Source organism: Hyla sarda, unplaced genomic scaffold (genome assembly GCF_029499605.1).
Source record: "Hyla sarda isolate aHylSar1 unplaced genomic scaffold, aHylSar1.hap1 scaffold_434, whole genome shotgun sequence".
NCBI classification, from domain to species: domain Eukaryota; kingdom Metazoa; phylum Chordata; class Amphibia; order Anura; family Hylidae; genus Hyla; species Hyla sarda.
Window position 1 is genome coordinate 209,897 of NW_026610448.1, and position 17,278 is coordinate 227,174.

General features: G+C 46.0%; 5 non-coding genes and 1 pseudogene across 5 annotated transcripts; all 6 read right to left on the reverse strand.

Annotated features, from left to right (window-relative positions):
- Nucleotides 1-2,048: 2,048 nt before the first annotated feature.
- Nucleotides 2,049-2,239, reverse strand: LOC130334437 (U2 spliceosomal RNA). The gene has a single exon (XR_008876246.1). It is a non-coding gene; the product is annotated as a U2 spliceosomal RNA (small nuclear RNA).
- A 2,099-nt stretch (nt 2,240-4,338) lies between these two features.
- LOC130334439 (U2 spliceosomal RNA) lies at nt 4,339-4,529 on the reverse strand. The gene has a single exon (XR_008876247.1). It is a non-coding gene; the product is annotated as a U2 spliceosomal RNA (small nuclear RNA).
- Nucleotides 4,530-6,615: 2,086 nt separating this feature from the next.
- On the reverse strand, nt 6,616-6,801 carry LOC130334464 (U2 spliceosomal RNA). The gene has a single exon (XR_008876270.1). It is a non-coding gene; the product is annotated as a U2 spliceosomal RNA (small nuclear RNA).
- Nucleotides 6,802-12,190: 5,389 nt separating this feature from the next.
- LOC130334485 (U2 spliceosomal RNA) lies at nt 12,191-12,408 on the reverse strand (annotated as a pseudogene).
- Nucleotides 12,409-14,498: 2,090 nt separating this feature from the next.
- LOC130334440 (U2 spliceosomal RNA) lies at nt 14,499-14,689 on the reverse strand. The gene has a single exon (XR_008876248.1). It is a non-coding gene; the product is annotated as a U2 spliceosomal RNA (small nuclear RNA).
- Nucleotides 14,690-16,782: 2,093 nt separating this feature from the next.
- LOC130334461 (U2 spliceosomal RNA) lies at nt 16,783-16,973 on the reverse strand. The gene has a single exon (XR_008876267.1). It is a non-coding gene; the product is annotated as a U2 spliceosomal RNA (small nuclear RNA).
- Nucleotides 16,974-17,278: the final 305 nt, after the last annotated feature.

Below are 17,278 nucleotides of genomic sequence, written 5' to 3' on the forward strand. Positions count from 1 at the left end.
CACTGCTTGCTGTCAGGGAGGCTGCCAGACAATTTTCCATGCACACTCTGGGCTGGGGGGCAGTCAACCACCAGTACACACAGCAGAACCTAAACCCATACCATTATTGCTAAGCAGCAAGACAGGGGCCCATTGCACTCCCACGGGGCCTTTTTAAATGCAATCCATAACCCGGATTTGCCAGGAACCCTTCTTACTCCTCCTACTTGCATGTGACACTGGGCTTAGGATCTGCATAGGAAACACACACACAAGCACACACCTACCTTTGTTGCCTGCAGATGCCTCCTTGGCTGTCCCCAAACGGTATCAAACCAACACCCACGGGAAGCTGTAAGCATAGAGGACATGCCTGCACCCCATTGGACTTACCTGTGTGGGTTAAATCCGGGTTATTTGACAACCTATGGCGGTGATGGTTCTGCTCAGGCAGAGCAGTGCTGATGCTCCTCATAAAGCTGTCGCTGCTGTGAAGGTTCTAGGTGACATCACAATCCCTATGGTTACATACACAACAAAGCTGGGTTGTTGTTGTTTACACTCTGCAAGGCCTGTGGAAGTGAGTGACATCATAGCACTGTAGTTCTGAGGGTTCTAGATGGATGCAACAATCTCCTGTTGCTTCTATGAAGGCCATAATAGACGACATCACCAAACAGCTCCATAGTCACATACACAGCAAAGGAGAGATGTTGTTTACACCTAGTGATGTCAGTGGTATTGAGTGACATCACAGCACAGTGCTAAGGCTCCTGGGCCTGGACACAGCAGCGGCTGCAATATCTCAACGGAGAATACGTTTATATATATGTGTGTGTGTGCGCGTATATATATATATATATATATATATATATATATATATATATATATATTTCTCCGCCGAAATCACTTTTAAACCCATTTCCACCTTTTTTTCCCTTCTCTTCCTCTTACTTTTTTTTCACGTTTTTTTACGTTTTTCTCCTTTTCGCCTCTTTTCTGGGCGTATTATTCTTCTTTTTCTTCTTTTTTTTCGTCTAATGCATACCCCATCAGTGCAGCAATGCTTATTCAATACCGCCAGCAGATGGAGACACTGGGGGATAATTTTCTAAGGATTTATACTGATTTTTCCTGTCTGAATTTGTCGCACAGAAAGTTGCAGGCCAAATATGTGTGACATTTCTGCGACTTTAGCTTCTAGAGCATTTTTACAACATTATACATAGGTGCTGAATACATAAAAAGCGACTGTTCAGCGACAGACAAGTCGCATCGGCTGAAAGTAGGCCAGAATGTCAGTCCATGTTGGAGCAGGTTTAGATACAGTCTAAAGCATAGATCTCAAAGTCTGTGCACAGAATTTAGCAAGGGCCTCGCACCTTCTGATGCATCAGGTAGGTGCACTATAGCATAGCCTAACCCTCTGTACTTTGGTCTATATTGATGCGGGACATAGACAGCCAGCTGATGACCAATCCATTAGTGCAATGGATGGCTGGAAGCATTTGTCTTTGCCTTTGCAATACCACAGAAGCAATGCATGGTCAATGTACAGCAATGACACACCTGTGTGAACAGCCAGGAGACCCCCCCATGTTATGTTACATAGTTACATAGTTAGTACGGTCGAAAAAAGACATATGTCCATCAAGTTCAACCAGGGAATTAAGGGGTAGGGGTGTGGCGCGATATTGGGGAAGGGATGAGATTTTATATTTCTTCATAAGCATTAATCTTATTTTGTCAATTAGGAACATTCAGCACCCACCCGCTATCAAGGCAGCTGCCTATCATGTCATGCCCTACCTGCACAGGTGTGCTGGCTACTCAAATGATCCAATTAAGGAGGCCATTTAGTCAGCAGCAGCAGAAGTCCTGTGCCTGGACGCTCCAACAGCGGCCAGACACAAGCAGAAGCAGCAGCAAGCAGCAGCAGCACCACCTTTTGTTTTTTGGCTGCAGCAGCAGCAGCAGCAGCAGCAGCAAGGCCCACAGGGCTGGCTAGCTGGCTAGCCAGCAAGCAGGTAGCAATGAAAGTAGGAATCTTTCTTTTTAACCCTGTAAGGGGGTGGTGCACTGTACCCGAAGATACTGCCATATCGGGTCAATGCATAGGGCGACGGAAGCAAGCTTCGAAATCGGCCCCCGTTCTCAAAAATCCATTTAATATATGGTCCCCAGATAGGGGACGTATCAGATATTAAACTGATAAGAACAGATACTACACTTGATCTTAGCCAAAAGGCCGAGAAGCGATAACCGTGAAAGGGGCGGGCCCAACAAGGTCCCCTTCATGGGCACTATCACTGCTTGCTGTCAGGGAGGCTGCCAGACAATTTTCCATGCACACTCTGGGCTGGGGGGCAGTCAACCACCAGTACACACAGCAGAACCTAAACCCATACCATTATTGCTAAGCGCAAGACAGGGGCCCATTGCACTCCCACGGGGCCTTTTTAAATGCAATCCATAACCCGGATTTGCCAGGAACCCTTCTTACTCCTCCTACTTGCATGTGACACTGGGCTTAGGATCTGCATAGGAAACACACACACAAGCACACACCTACCTTTGTTGCCTGCAGATGCCTCCTTGGCTGTCCCCAAACGGTATCAAACCAACACCCACGGGAAGCTGTAAGCATAGAGGACATGCCTGCACCCCATTGGACTTACCTGTGTGGGTTAAATCCGGGTTATTTGACAACCTATGGCGGTGATGGTTCTGCTCAGGCAGAGCAGTGCTGATGCTCCTCATAAAGCTGTCGCTGCTGTGAAGGTTCTAGGTGACATCACAATCCCTATGGTTACATACACAACAAAGCTGGGTTGTTGTTGTTTACACTCTGCAAGGCCTGTGGAAGTGAGTGACATCATAGCACTGTAGTTCTGAGGGTTCTAGATGGATGCAACAATCTCCTGTTGCTTCTATGAAGGCCATAATAGACGACATCACCAAACAGCTCCATAGTCACATACACAGCAAAGGAGAGATGTTGTTTACACCTAGTGATGTCAGTGGTATTGAGTGACATCACAGCACAGTGCTAAGGCTCCTGGGCCTGGACACAGCAGCGGCTGCAATATCTCAACGGAGAATACGTTTATATATATGTGTGTGTGTGCGCGTATATATATATATATATATATATATATATATATATATATATATATATATATATTTCTCCGCCGAAATCACTTTTAAACCCATTTCCACCTTTTTTTCCCTTCTCTTCCTCTTACTTTTTTTTCACGTTTTTTTACGTTTTTCTCCTTTTCGCCTCTTTTCTGGGCGTATTATTCTTCTTTTTCTTCTTTTTTTTCGTCTAATGCATACCCCATCAGTGCAGCAATGCTTATTCAATACCGCCAGCAGATGGAGACACTGGGGGATAATTTTCTAAGGATTTATACTGATTTTTCCTGTCTGAATTTGTCGCACAGAAAGTTGCAGGCCAAATATGTGTGACATTTCTGCGACTTTAGCTTCTAGAGCATTTTTACAACATTATACATAGGTGCTGAATACATAAAAAGCGACTGTTCAGCGACAGACAAGTCGCATCGGCTGAAAGTAGGCCAGAATGTCAGTCCATGTTGGAGCAGGTTTAGATACAGTCTAAAGCATAGATCTCAAAGTCTGTGCACAGAATTTAGCAAGGGCCTCGCACCTTCTGATGCATCAGGTAGGTGCACTATAGCATAGCCTAACCCTCTGTACTTTGGTCTATATTGATGCGGGACATAGACAGCCAGCTGATGACCAATCCATTAGTGCAATGGATGGCTGGAAGCATTTGTCTTTGCCTTTGCAATACCACAGAAGCAATGCATGGTCAATGTACAGCAATGACACACCTGTGTGAACAGCCAGGAGACCCCCCCATGTTATGTTACATAGTTACATAGTTAGTACGGTCGAAAAAAGACATATGTCCATCAAGTTCAACCAGGGAATTAAGGGGTAGGGGTGTGGCGCGATATTGGGGAAGGGATGAGATTTTATATTTCTTCATAAGCATTAATCTTATTTTGTCAATTAGGAACATTCAGCACCCACCCGCTATCAAGGCAGCTGCCTATCATGTCATGCCCTACCTGCACAGGTGTGCTGGCTACTCAAATGATCCAATTAAGGAGGCCATTTAGTCAGCAGCAGCAGAAGTCCTGTGCCTGGATGCTCCAACAGCGGCCAGACACAAGCAGAAGCAGCAGAAGCAGCAGCAGCACCACCTTTTGTTTTTTGGCTGCAGCAGCAGCAGCAGCAGCAGCAGCAAGGCCCACAGGGCTGGCTAGCTGGCTAGCCAGCAAGCAGGTAGCAATGAAAGTAGGAATCTTTCTTTTTAACCCTGTAAGGGGGTGGTGCACTGTACCCGAAGATACTGCCATATCGGGTCAATGCATAGGGCGACGGAAGCAAGCTTCGAAATCGGCCCCCGTTCTCAAAAATCCATTTAATATATGGTCCCCAGATAGGGGACGTATCAGATATTAAACTGATAAGAACAGATACTACACTTGATCTTAGCCAAAAGGCCGAGAAGCGATAACCGTGAAAGGGGCGGGCCCAACAAGGTCCCCTTCATGGGCACTATCACTGCTTGCTGTCAGGGAGGCTGCCAGACAATTTTCCATGCACACTCTGGGCTGGGGGGCAGTCAACCACCAGTACACACAGCAGAACCTAAACCCATACCATTATTGCTAAGCAGCAAGACAGGGGCCCATTGCACTCCCACGGGGCCTTTTTAAATGCAATCCATAACCCGGATTTGCCAGGAACCCTTCTTACTCCTCCTACTTGCATGTGACACTGGGCTTAGGATCTGCATAGGAAACACACACACAAGCACACACCTACCTTTGTTGCCTGCAGATGCCTCCTTGGCTGTCCCCAAACGGTATCAAACCAACACCCACGGGAAGCTGTAAGCATAGAGGACATGCCTGCACCCCATTGGACTTACCTGTGTGGGTTAAATCCGGGTTATTTGACAACCTATGGCGGTGATGGTTCTGCTCAGGCAGAGCAGTGCTGATGCTCCTCATAAAGCTGTCGCTGCTGTGAAGGTTCTAGGTGACATCACAATCCCTATGGTTACATACACAACAAAGCTGGGTTGTTGTTGTTTACACTCTGCAAGGCCTGTGGAAGTGAGTGACATCATAGCACTGTAGTTCTGAGGGTTCTAGATGGATGCAACAATCTCCTGTTGCTTCTATGAAGGCCATAATAGACGACATCACCAAACAGCTCCATAGTCACATACACAGCAAAGGAGAGATGTTGTTTACACCTAGTGATGTCAGTGGTATTGAGTGACATCACAGCACAGTGCTAAGGCTCCTGGGCCTGGACACAGCAGCGGCTGCAATATCTCAACGGAGAATACGTTTATATATATGTGTGTGTGTGCGCGTATATATATATATATATATATATATATATATATATATATATATATTTCTCCGCCGAAATCACTTTTAAACCCATTTCCACCTTTTTTTCCCTTCTCTTCCTCTTACTTTTTTTTCACGTTTTTTTACGTTTTTCTCCTTTTCGCCTCTTTTCTGGGCGTATTATTCTTCTTTTTCTTCTTTTTTTTCGTCTAATGCATACCCCATCAGTGCAGCAATGCTTATTCAATACCGCCAGCAGATGGAGACACTGGGGGATAATTTTCTAAGGATTTATACTGATTTTTCCTGTCTGAATTTGTCGCACAGAAAGTTGCAGGCCAAATATGTGTGACATTTCTGCGACTTTAGCTTCTAGAGCATTTTTACAACATTATACATAGGTGCTGAATACATAAAAAGCGACTGTTCAGCGACAGACAAGTCGCATCGGCTGAAAGTAGGCCAGAATGTCAGTCCATGTTGGAGCAGGTTTAGATACAGTCTAAAGCATAGATCTCAAAGTCTGTGCACAGAATTTAGCAAGGGCCTCGCACCTTCTGATGCATCAGGTAGGTGCACAATAGCATAGCCTAACCCTCTGTACTTTGGTCTATATTGATGCGGGACATAGACAGCCAGCTGATGACCAATCCATTAGTGCAATGGATGGCTGGAAGCATTTGTCTTTGCCTTTGCAATACCACAGAAGCAATGCATGGTCAATGTACAGCAATGACACACCTGTGTGAACAGCCAGGAGACCCCCCCATGTTATGTTACATAGTTACATAGTTAGTACGGTCGAAAAAAGACATATGTCCATCAAGTTCAACCAGGGAATTAAGGGGTAGGGGTGTGGCGCGATATTGGGGAAGGGATGAGATTTTATATTTCTTCATAAGCATTAATCTTATTTTGTCAATTAGGAACATTCAGCACCCACCCGCTATCAAGGCAGCTGCCTATCATGTCATGCCCTACCTGCACAGGTGTGCTGGCTACTCAAATGATCCAATTAAGGAGGCCATTTAGTCAGCAGCAGCAGAAGTCCTGTGCCTGGACGCTCCAACAGCGGCCAGACACAAGCAGAAGCAGCAGCAGCACCACCTTTTGTTTTTTGGCTGCAGCAGCAGCAGCAGCAGCAGCAGCAGCAAGGCCCACAGGGCTGGCTAGCTGGCTAGCCAGCAAGCAGGTAGCAATGAAAGTAGGAATCTTTCTTTTTAACCCTGTAAGGGGGTGGTGCACTGTACCCGAAGATACTGCCATATCGGGTCAATGCATAGGGCGACGGAAGCAAGCTTCGAAATCGGCCCCCGTTCTCAAAAATCCATTTAATATATGGTCCCCAGATAGGGGACGTATCAGATATTAAACTGATAAGAACAGATAAGGTTTCAACAAAATTTTATTGAATAAATAAGAAACCATACAAAATTTAAAATGCAAAATAATAAAAGGTTCACAAAAGTTTTAAAATACAAATAATAAAACCAGTAATAAAAGGAGAAAAAATAAAAATGGCAGGATAAAACATTATACAAATGTCATAAAAACTGATTATACTGTTATTTCGTTCCATAGAGGCAGACACCACATGGATGCTGCCTCGCTGGCCCCCAACTGTTTCTTGTCTCTTAGGTAATAGATGTACATCTCACTCAGGGCCAGCTTTATACAGTTTTTAACATCAATAAAATCATGTTTAAAAAGTAAGATGTTCCTAACTTTCCAGATGGCATTTTTAAAACAATTAATAATCATCCAGCAGATCATCTGCTGTTTAAAATTGGGGCAGTTAAAAAGACCGTAAAAGACACATTCGTGATTAAAATCTTTTAGGCCGCAGGCCCACTTCAAAAGTGGGCCTACCTTCCTCCAAAGCTCCCGTGCAAAAGGGCAGTTCCAAAATATGTGCAGCACCGTTTCGTCCACTCCGCAGCCATCTCTCGGGCACTTGGCTCTCGCCACCAGTCCTCGCCTGTGCTGGAACTCACGAGTAGGGAGGCACTGGTGGACGATTGCCCAGGCAAGATCCCTGTGTACATTCGCCAGAAACTTCCCGTACACGTTCCGCCATACCTTTTTGGATCTTGCCTGTGTGAAATTGGACACTGCCAGGGTAACCTCACTCCGCCTGAGGACCTTTGATACCTTTCTCTGGTCCCCCAGTATGTCAGGCTCCAAATCTTGGAGACCTAGGAGCCTGACTGTCTTTTCCAACACCACATAATGTTTTGGGGGACACAGAAGCACCGGAGCGTTCAGAGGGATGCGCAACCATCTTTTAAAAACCATGCCCGCAGCGTACCTTAAAAAGCAGCTAAAAATGCCATCGGATTTAATAATTTTAAAACAGAAACAGAAATACTTTATGTAAAAGAAAGTAAAAAGGTTAGGAACATCTTTCCCGCCATTATCTTTACTTTTGTACATAAAATCACGCTTTAATTTCTCCATTTTTGAACCCCATAAAAAAGAAAAAACAATTCTAGTTACTTTTTTAATGTATAAAATAGATGGAGGAAATACCATGGCAATGTATAGCATAATAGGGAGTAAAACCATCTTTATTATTAAAATCTTCCCCTCCATGGTAAGGTTTCTAAGATTCCACATTAAAATCTTCTTCTCCATCTTAGCTATAGCTGAATCCCAGTTAGGGCTCCCATCATTGACCTGGTTAAAAACAATACCTAAAACTTTAATTTGATCCTGTTGCATTGTGACTCCTGGGGTGATGGATGAATCCCAGGAGCCAATATAAAAACAGTCACATTTATCTGTGTTTAGCTTAAAACCAGAGACCTCGCAGAAATAGCTGGTGTTCCTCAATGCCCCCCTCATGGATGGAGAGTCCGGGCACAGTATGGTGACATCATCCATGTACCCCAACACCTTTAGATGGGTCCCTCCTCCACCAGGTATCGGTACGCCTCTTACTACCCGGTCTTTTCTGAGGAGGGCCATCAGTGGTTCGATTGCGCAAATAAAAAGGAGTGGGGACAGGGGGCAGCCCTGTTTGACACCTGATAAAAGAGGAACACCGCTGGTTAAAAAGCCATTAACAGAGACTTGACTAAAACAGGATCGGTATAAAAGCATGATTCGGCTTAAAATCGTTTCAGGCACTGCCATCTTTTTAAGAACTAAAAACAGGTATTCATGGGAGACCCTATCAAAGGCTTTTTCAAAGTCTAAGGATAAAATTGCTACAGTTTGATTTCTATCCTTAAAATACCATAAAACATCTCTTAAAATATTTAGGGATTCAGCTATAGACCTTCCAGGTACCCCACAAACCTGATTTGGGTGAATTAATTTATGAATAAAAGGTTTAAAACGGACAGCTAATAACTTGGCTAAAACTTTATAATCGACATTTAAAAGTGTGATGGGGCGCCAATTTTTTAGCATATCCTTTTCACCCTTTTTAAAAAGTAATGATACAATCCCCCTCCTCCAGGAAGGGGGAAGTTCATTAACAATAAAAGTTTCTTTATACAATAAAACCATATCATCCTTTAAAATATCCCAAAAAGCTAAATAAAATTCGATGGGTAAACCATCTTCCCCAGGGGCCTTCCCACTAGAAAAACTTTTAAAAACAAATAAAAGTTCATCTAAGTTAAGATCACGGGATAAAACCTCCTGGTCTAAAACATCTAGCTTAAAATCAAGGGAATTAAGAACATGTTCTAAAAAGGATGGATTAAGATCTTTCTTATTAAAAAGAAGCTGGTAGAAGTTAAAAACTGCATCTAACATGCCTTTTGGAGTGGATTCACCCTCAAGGTTTTGGATGATATCCCTCCTATTCATCACTTTTTTAAAAAAGAAACGGGAACATTTCTCGCCCTCCTCCAGGTGCTGCACATGTGAGTTAAAAATGATTTGTTTCCCTTTCTTTTCTATGGCATGTTTTATTTCAGTTTTAAGGTTTAAAATATCATTTTCTACATCCATACCAGCTTCTTTCAATTTAAAAAGTACATTTAAACGCATGTTAAGAACATAAAACCACTGTTTTTCCATTTTTGCCTTCTTCTTACCTGCTTTGATAAAAAAAAATCTGATTTTAGATTTGGTGCCCTCCCACCAGTGCAGCATAGGCTCGTGGGGTTTTCTTTGTGATTGCCAGCATTGGTAGGTCCGCACAAACTCCTCTTTTATCTCAGGGTCCTCTAGGAGTGTGGTGTTTAATCTCCAGAGGCCCCTTTTTGCTTTTTGCTCCCCCTCTAGCTCCAGGCCCACCAAGAGGAGCTTATGATCAGAGAAGATATTCTGCTCGAGCGTGCATTTCAGGGGTTTAAAAGCTCTAGAGGAAAAAATAAAATCGATTCTGGAGCTCACTCTTCCATTGGACCATGTGGCGCCTGGGTCCTCCGGCAAGAGATCCTTCCAGCAATCTTTCAAATTAAAATCATCAATAAAATTTTTAAGCAGGTAAGAAGTGCGGTCTTTACGATTAATATCCCCACCCTGCCGGTGTTCCCCATCACGTATGCAGTTAAAATCACCTCCCACCAGCAGGGGGGAAGACCCAACACAAAACAGTGGTAAAATTTCAAATAGTTCTGCCCGCTCCTGTTTATCAGGAGGGGCATACACATTTAAAACACAAATTAAAAGTCCATTAAAATATAGATGAATTAAAAGAGCTCTGCCAGGCACAATCTCAGTTACTGTATGAATAGAAAAGGACTGGCCTCGGCAGAGCAGCCCAACACCCACAGAACGACAGTCATTTGCACCGGACCATATGGATGGGCCCAGCTTCCAGTCTTCTTTTAAGTCTTTATAGTCCATTTTACTAGGGATTCCACATTCTTGTAGCAGGCAAAGGTCAAAGTCACATGTCTCTAGATAAGAAAATAAAGCAGCCCTGCGATCAGGGCTCTTTAAGGACCTCACATTGAGTGAGGCAATTTTTACAGGGATAGGCATAGTTTATGGAGAGTCCGTGCTTGGAGAATCAAAGTCAATAATAAGCTGCGTACCGTCATCCCCCGCCTGCGGGGTCATCAGCTCCTTGATGTTCTGAGGGTCGGAGCTTGAGATCGATGATGCCCCGACCCTGAGCTCGCTCTCGTCCGAACTACGGCACGCCGCTTTCCTTTGAATGTCTTCCTCTTCTTCTTCTCTTTGTCTTTTAAATGTCACACTGCTGTCCATATCCTCTGTGTTGCTCTCACTCGATGTAATCTCTGGCCCCCGGCTGATGGATCTGCGTCTTCTTTCATCATTTGACGACTGGAACTGCTGCACAGGGGCCTGTGAGGCCTCTTTTCCGGAACCTTTGCCGCTACCTTGGGAAGTTTTCATCGCTTGTTCCCCAGCAAGCGTTGCTGAGGACTGTTGCTCCAACTTCCCCATCGATCGACGATGGCCAGTTTTACCCACCGGGTCCACTGCTGGCGGGGCAGCAAACCCTGGTTTGGCGCCACTTGTCTTCTTGGCCCTGTCCTGTATAGGCGGAGTAACAGGACCGGGCTCAGACCTGGCCACCTGGCTCCCCTTCCGGCGGGCTTTCACCGGGGCCTCTTCGTCCGGAGCAGGGCGACCCTGGGCCAAGCCAGTACCTGGCTTATGCTGCAATTTTGGGTCCACTTTTGCCCCCACCGAGGACCGTCGGCTGCCACCCGCCACAGGTGAGCCCCCTTCAGAAGTTTCGGCGGGCTCTTGAGCCAGGTAGGAAGTCGATCGACGTCTTTCAATTTCCCGGGCAGTAAACTCGATCACCCGCCCGGGCTTCGTGGAATCCCCATGGCCTCCCCCTAGCACTACCACCGGTGGGCCCCCCGATGGAGCACCAGAGGTCTTGGGCCTGGACCCATCAGTACCTACCATCTGGGGTTTGGGCATCTTAAAAAAGGACGTCTTTTGTCCTGTCCCCTCTTTGGGTGGGCCCAGCCTTGACCCACCCATCGTAGTTTTTGCTTTATGGGGACAGGAATTAAAATCGTGATTTTCCTCTCCGCAGAGGTTGCACCTTATCGTATGGCTACATCTTGAGGCTATGTGACCTTCTTGGCCACACCTATTGCAGCGAATCACACGCTCCGCGCCGCAGGTCTCCTGGGTGTGGCCAAACCTCAAGCAATTTCGGCAATACATAGGCATTTGAGGATAGAACAGGAAGCCCCGAACTCTCCCGATGGCAAAATTTGGGGGCGGATGGCAAAGACCCCCAATACCACCGGGATCCTTACGGAGCTTGACCCAGAACTTCCTCTTGCCGTTCCAGAACCGCACGGAGTTCAAGATTTTGTTTGCGAATCGCACCTCTTCGCAGTATCGCCGAAGAAAAGTGGCTATATCCTCCGTGGTCACATGAGGGCTGTGCATAGCCACCACCAACGGTATATGTTCCTCACCATAGAGGAACTGGAACGAAAGACCGTCGAGTCGATCGTCCCTCTGGTCCGCACCAGACAAGGTTGCATAGATGTTATCGCAACACGCCGTGGCCGTGAAGGTGACGGTATACAGGCCACGGCTTTCCTGGTCATTTAGACACAGGATGTCCTCCCTATTGAGGCGGAAGTAGTCAAGAAGAATCACCTCCGCAATGAAGCGGAGGTTCTTCAACTGACGATGGCTCTCCGACACCTCTATGCGGATGGTATTTCGCATCGACATTTCCCCAGAGGGGAAAGCCCAGGAGAACGGCATCTTCCACACCCAGGGACTAAGCCCCTTCCCCAATAGCAGCAGGGGCTCGGAATCCCGCTATAAAAGCGGAACCCTTACCCAAGGCAGAGGTCGGGGGTACCCTAGGTGCTTCCGAAGCTACAGGTAACGCTCAACGTACCGAAAATGCCTTCTGAGACACAAGGTCCCAGAGACAGGGGGATCGCAACCCGTTGTCCGTGGACTAAGCCCGCTCCCCAATAGCAGCAAGGGGGTGAAGTCCCTCCGTAAGGAGAGACAATCCCCCAAGGCCGAGAAGCGGGGTACCACAGACACCTTCCGACCAGACCAAATGCAGATACTACACTTGATCTTAGCCAAAAGGCCGAGAAGCGATAACCGTGAAAGGGGCGGGCCCAACAAGGTCCCCTTCATGGGCACTATCACTGCTTGCTGTCAGGGAGGCTGCCAGACAATTTTCCATGCACACTCTGGGCTGGGGGGCAGTCAACCACCAGTACACACAGCAGAACCTAAACCCATACCATTATTGCTAAGCAGCAAGACAGGGGCCCATTGCACTCCCACGGGGCCTTTTTAAATGCAATCCATAACCCGGATTTGCCAGGAACCCTTCTTACTCCTCCTACTTGCATGTGACACTGGGCTTAGGATCTGCATAGGAAACACACACACAAGCACACACCTACCTTTGTTGCCTGCAGATGCCTCCTTGGCTGTCCCCAAACGGTATCAAACCAACACCCACGGGAAGCTGTAAGCATAGAGGACATGCCTGCACCCCATTGGACTTACCTGTGTGGGTTAAATCCGGGTTATTTGACAACCTATGGCGGTGATGGTTCTGCTCAGGCAGAGCAGTGCTGATGCTCCTCATAAAGCTGTCGCTGCTGTGAAGGTTCTAGGTGACATCACAATCCCTATGGTTACATACACAACAAAGCTGGGTTGTTGTTGTTTACACTCTGCAAGGCCTGTGGAAGTGAGTGACATCATAGCACTGTAGTTCTGAGGGTTCTAGATGGATGCAACAATCTCCTGTTGCTTCTATGAAGGCCATAATAGACGACATCACCAAACAGCTCCATAGTCACATACACAGCAAAGGAGAGATGTTGTTTACACCTAGTGATGTCAGTGGTATTGAGTGACATCACAGCACAGTGCTAAGGCTCCTGGGCCTGGACACAGCAGCGGCTGCAATATCTCAACGGAGAATACGTTTATATATATGTGTGTGTGTGCGCGTATATATATATATATATATATATATATATATATATATATATATTTCTCCGCCGAAATCACTTTTAAACCCATTTCCACCTTTTTTTCCCTTCTCTTCCTCTTACTTTTTTTTCACGTTTTTTTACGTTTTTCTCCTTTTCGCCTCTTTTCTGGGCGTATTATTCTTCTTTTTCTTCTTTTTTTTCGTCTAATGCATACCCCATCAGTGCAGCAATGCTTATTCAATACCGCCAGCAGATGGAGACACTGGGGGATAATTTTCTAAGGATTTATACTGATTTTTCCTGTCTGAATTTGTCGCACAGAAAGTTGCAGGCCAAATATGTGTGACATTTCTGCGACTTTAGCTTCTAGAGCATTTTTACAACATTATACATAGGTGCTGAATACATAAAAAGCGACTGTTCAGCGACAGACAAGTCGCATCGGCTGAAAGTAGGCCAGAATGTCAGTCCATGTTGGAGCAGGTTTAGATACAGTCTAAAGCATAGATCTCAAAGTCTGTGCACAGAATTTAGCAAGGGCCTCGCACCTTCTGATGCATCAGGTAGGTGCACTATAGCATAGCCTAACCCTCTGTACTTTGGTCTATATTGATGCGGGACATAGACAGCCAGCTGATGACCAATCCATTAGTGCAATGGATGGCTGGAAGCATTTGTCTTTGCCTTTGCAATACCACAGAAGCAATGCATGGTCAATGTACAGCAATGACACACCTGTGTGAACAGCCAGGAGACCCCCCCATGTTATGTTACATAGTTACATAGTTAGTACGGTCGAAAAAAGACATATGTCCATCAAGTTCAACCAGGGAATTAAGGGGTAGGGGTGTGGCGCGATATTGGGGAAGGGATGAGATTTTATATTTCTTCATAAGCATTAATCTTATTTTGTCAATTAGGAACATTCAGCACCCACCCGCTATCAAGGCAGCTGCCTATCATGTCATGCCCTACCTGCACAGGTGTGCTGGCTACTCAAATGATCCAATTAAGGAGGCCATTTAGTCAGCAGCAGCAGAAGTCCTGTGCCTGGACGCTCCAACAGCGGCCAGACACAAGCAGAAGCAGCAGCAGCACCACCTTTTGTTTTTTGGCTGCAGCAGCAGCAGCAGCAGCAGCAGCAGCAGCAGCAAGGCCCACAGGGCTGGCTAGCTGGCTAGCCAGCAAGCAGGTAGCAATGAAAGTAGGAATCTTTCTTTTTAACCCTGTAAGGGGGTGGTGCACTGTACCCGAAGATACTGCCATATCGGGTCAATGCATAGGGCGACGGAAGCAAGCTTCGAAATCGGCCCCCGTTCTCAAAAATCCATTTAATATATGGTCCCCAGATAGGGGACGTATCAGATATTAAACTGATAAGAACAGATACTACACTTGATCTTAGCCAAAAGGCCGAGAAGCGATAACCGTGAAAGGGGCGGGCCCAACAAGGTCCCCTTCATGGGCACTATCACTGCTTGCTGTCAGGGAGGCTGCCAGACAATTTTCCATGCACACTCTGGGCTGGGGGGCAGTCAACCACCAGTACACACAGCAGAACCTAAACCCATACCATTATTGCTAAGCAGCAAGACAGGGGCCCATTGCACTCCCACGGGGCCTTTTTAAATGCAATCCATAACCCGGATTTGCCAGGAACCCTTCTTACTCCTCCTACTTGCATGTGACACTGGGCTTAGGATCTGCATAGGAAACACACACACAAGCACACACCTACCTTTGTTGCCTGCAGATGCCTCCTTGGCTGTCCCCAAACGGTATCAAACCAACACCCACGGGAAGCTGTAAGCATAGAGGACATGCCTGCACCCCATTGGACTTACCTGTGTGGGTTAAATCCGGGTTATTTGACAACCTATGGCGGTGATGGTTCTGCTCAGGCAGAGCAGTGCTGATGCTCCTCATAAAGCTGTCGCTGCTGTGAAGGTTCTAGGTGACATCACAATCCCTATGGTTACATACACAACAAAGCTGGGTTGTTGTTGTTTACACTCTGCAAGGCCTGTGGAAGTGAGTGACATCATAGCACTGTAGTTCTGAGGGTTCTAGATGGATGCAACAATCTCCTGTTGCTTCTATGAAGGCCATAATAGACGACATCACCAAACAGCTCCATAGTTCATACACAGCAAAGGAGAGATGTTGTTTACACCTAGTGATGTCAGTGGTATTGAGTGACATCACAGCACAGTGCTAAGGCTCCTGGGCCTGGACACAGCAGCGGCTGCAATATCTCAACGGAGAATACGTTTATATATATGTGTGTGTGTGCGCGTATATATATATATATATATATATATATATATATATATATATATATATTTCTCCGCCGAAATCACTTTTAAACCCATTTCCACCTTTTTTTCCCTTCTCTTCCTCTTACTTTTTTTTCACGTTTTTTTACGTTTTTCTCCTTTTCGCCTCTTTTCTGGGCGTATTATTCTTCTTTTTCTTCTTTTTTTTCGTCTAATGCATACCCCATCAGTGCAGCAATGCTTATTCAATACCGCCAGCAGATGGAGACACTGGGGGATAATTTTCTAAGGATTTATACTGATTTTTCCTGTCTGAATTTGTCGCACAGAAAGTTGCAGGCCAAATATGTGTGACATTTCTGCGACTTTAGCTTCTAGAGCATTTTTACAACATTATACATAGGTGCTGAATACATAAAAAGCGACTGTTCAGCGACAGACAAGTCGCATCGGCTGAAAGTAGGCCAGAATGTCAGTCCATGTTGGAGCAGGTTTAGATACAGTCTAAAGCATAGATCTCAAAGTCTGTGCACAGAATTTAGCAAGGGCCTCGCACCTTCTGATGCATCAGGTAGGTGCACTATAGCATAGCCTAACCCTCTGTACTTTGGTCTATATTGATGCGGGACATAGACAGCCAGCTGATGACCAATCCATTAGTGCAATGGATGGCTGGAAGCATTTGTCTTTGCCTTTGCAATACCACAGAAGCAATGCATGGTCAATGTACAGCAATGACACACCTGTGTGAACAGCCAGGAGACCCCCCCATGTTATGTTACATAGTTACATAGTTAGTACGGTCGAAAAAAGACATATGTCCATCAAGTTCAACCAGGGAATTAAGGGGTAGGGGTGTGGCGCGATATTGGGGAAGGGATGAGATTTTATATTTCTTCATAAGCATTAATCTTATTTTGTCAATTAGGAACATTCAGCACCCACCCGCTATCAAGGCAGCTGCCTATCATGTCATGCCCTACCTGCACAGGTGTGCTGGCTACTCAAATGATCCAATTAAGGAGGCCATTTAGTCAGCAGCAGCAGAAGTCCTGTGCCTGGACGCTCCAACAGCGGCCAGACACAAGCAGAAGCAGCAGAAGCAGCAGCAGCACCACCTTTTGTTTTTTGGCTGCAGCAGCAGCAGCAGCAGCAGCAGCAAGGCCCACAGGGCTGGCTAGCTGGCTAGCCAGCAAGCAGGTAGCAATGAAAGTAGGAATCTTTCTTTTTAACCCTGTAAGGGGGTGGTGCACTGTACCCGAAGATACTGCCATATCGGGTCAATGCATAGGGCGACGGAAGCAAGCTTCGAAATCGGCCCCCGTTCTCAAAAATCCATTTAATATATTGGCCCCAGATAGGGGACGTATCAGATATTAAACTGATAAGAACAGATACTACACTTGATCTTAGCCAAAAGGCCGAGAAGCGATAACCGTGAAAGGGGCGGGCCCAACAAGGTCCCCTTCATGGGCACTATCACTGCTTGCTGTCAGGGAGGCTGCCAGACAATTTTCCATGCACACTCTGGGCTGGGGGGCAGTCAACCACCAGTACACACAGCAGAACCTAAACCCATACCATTATTGCTAAGCAGCAAGACAGGGGCCCATTGCACTCCCACGGGGCCTTTTTAAATGCAATCCATAACCCGGATTTGCCAGGAACCCTTCTTACTCCTCCTACTTGCATGTGACACTGGGCTTAGGATCTGCATAGGAAACACACACACAAGCAC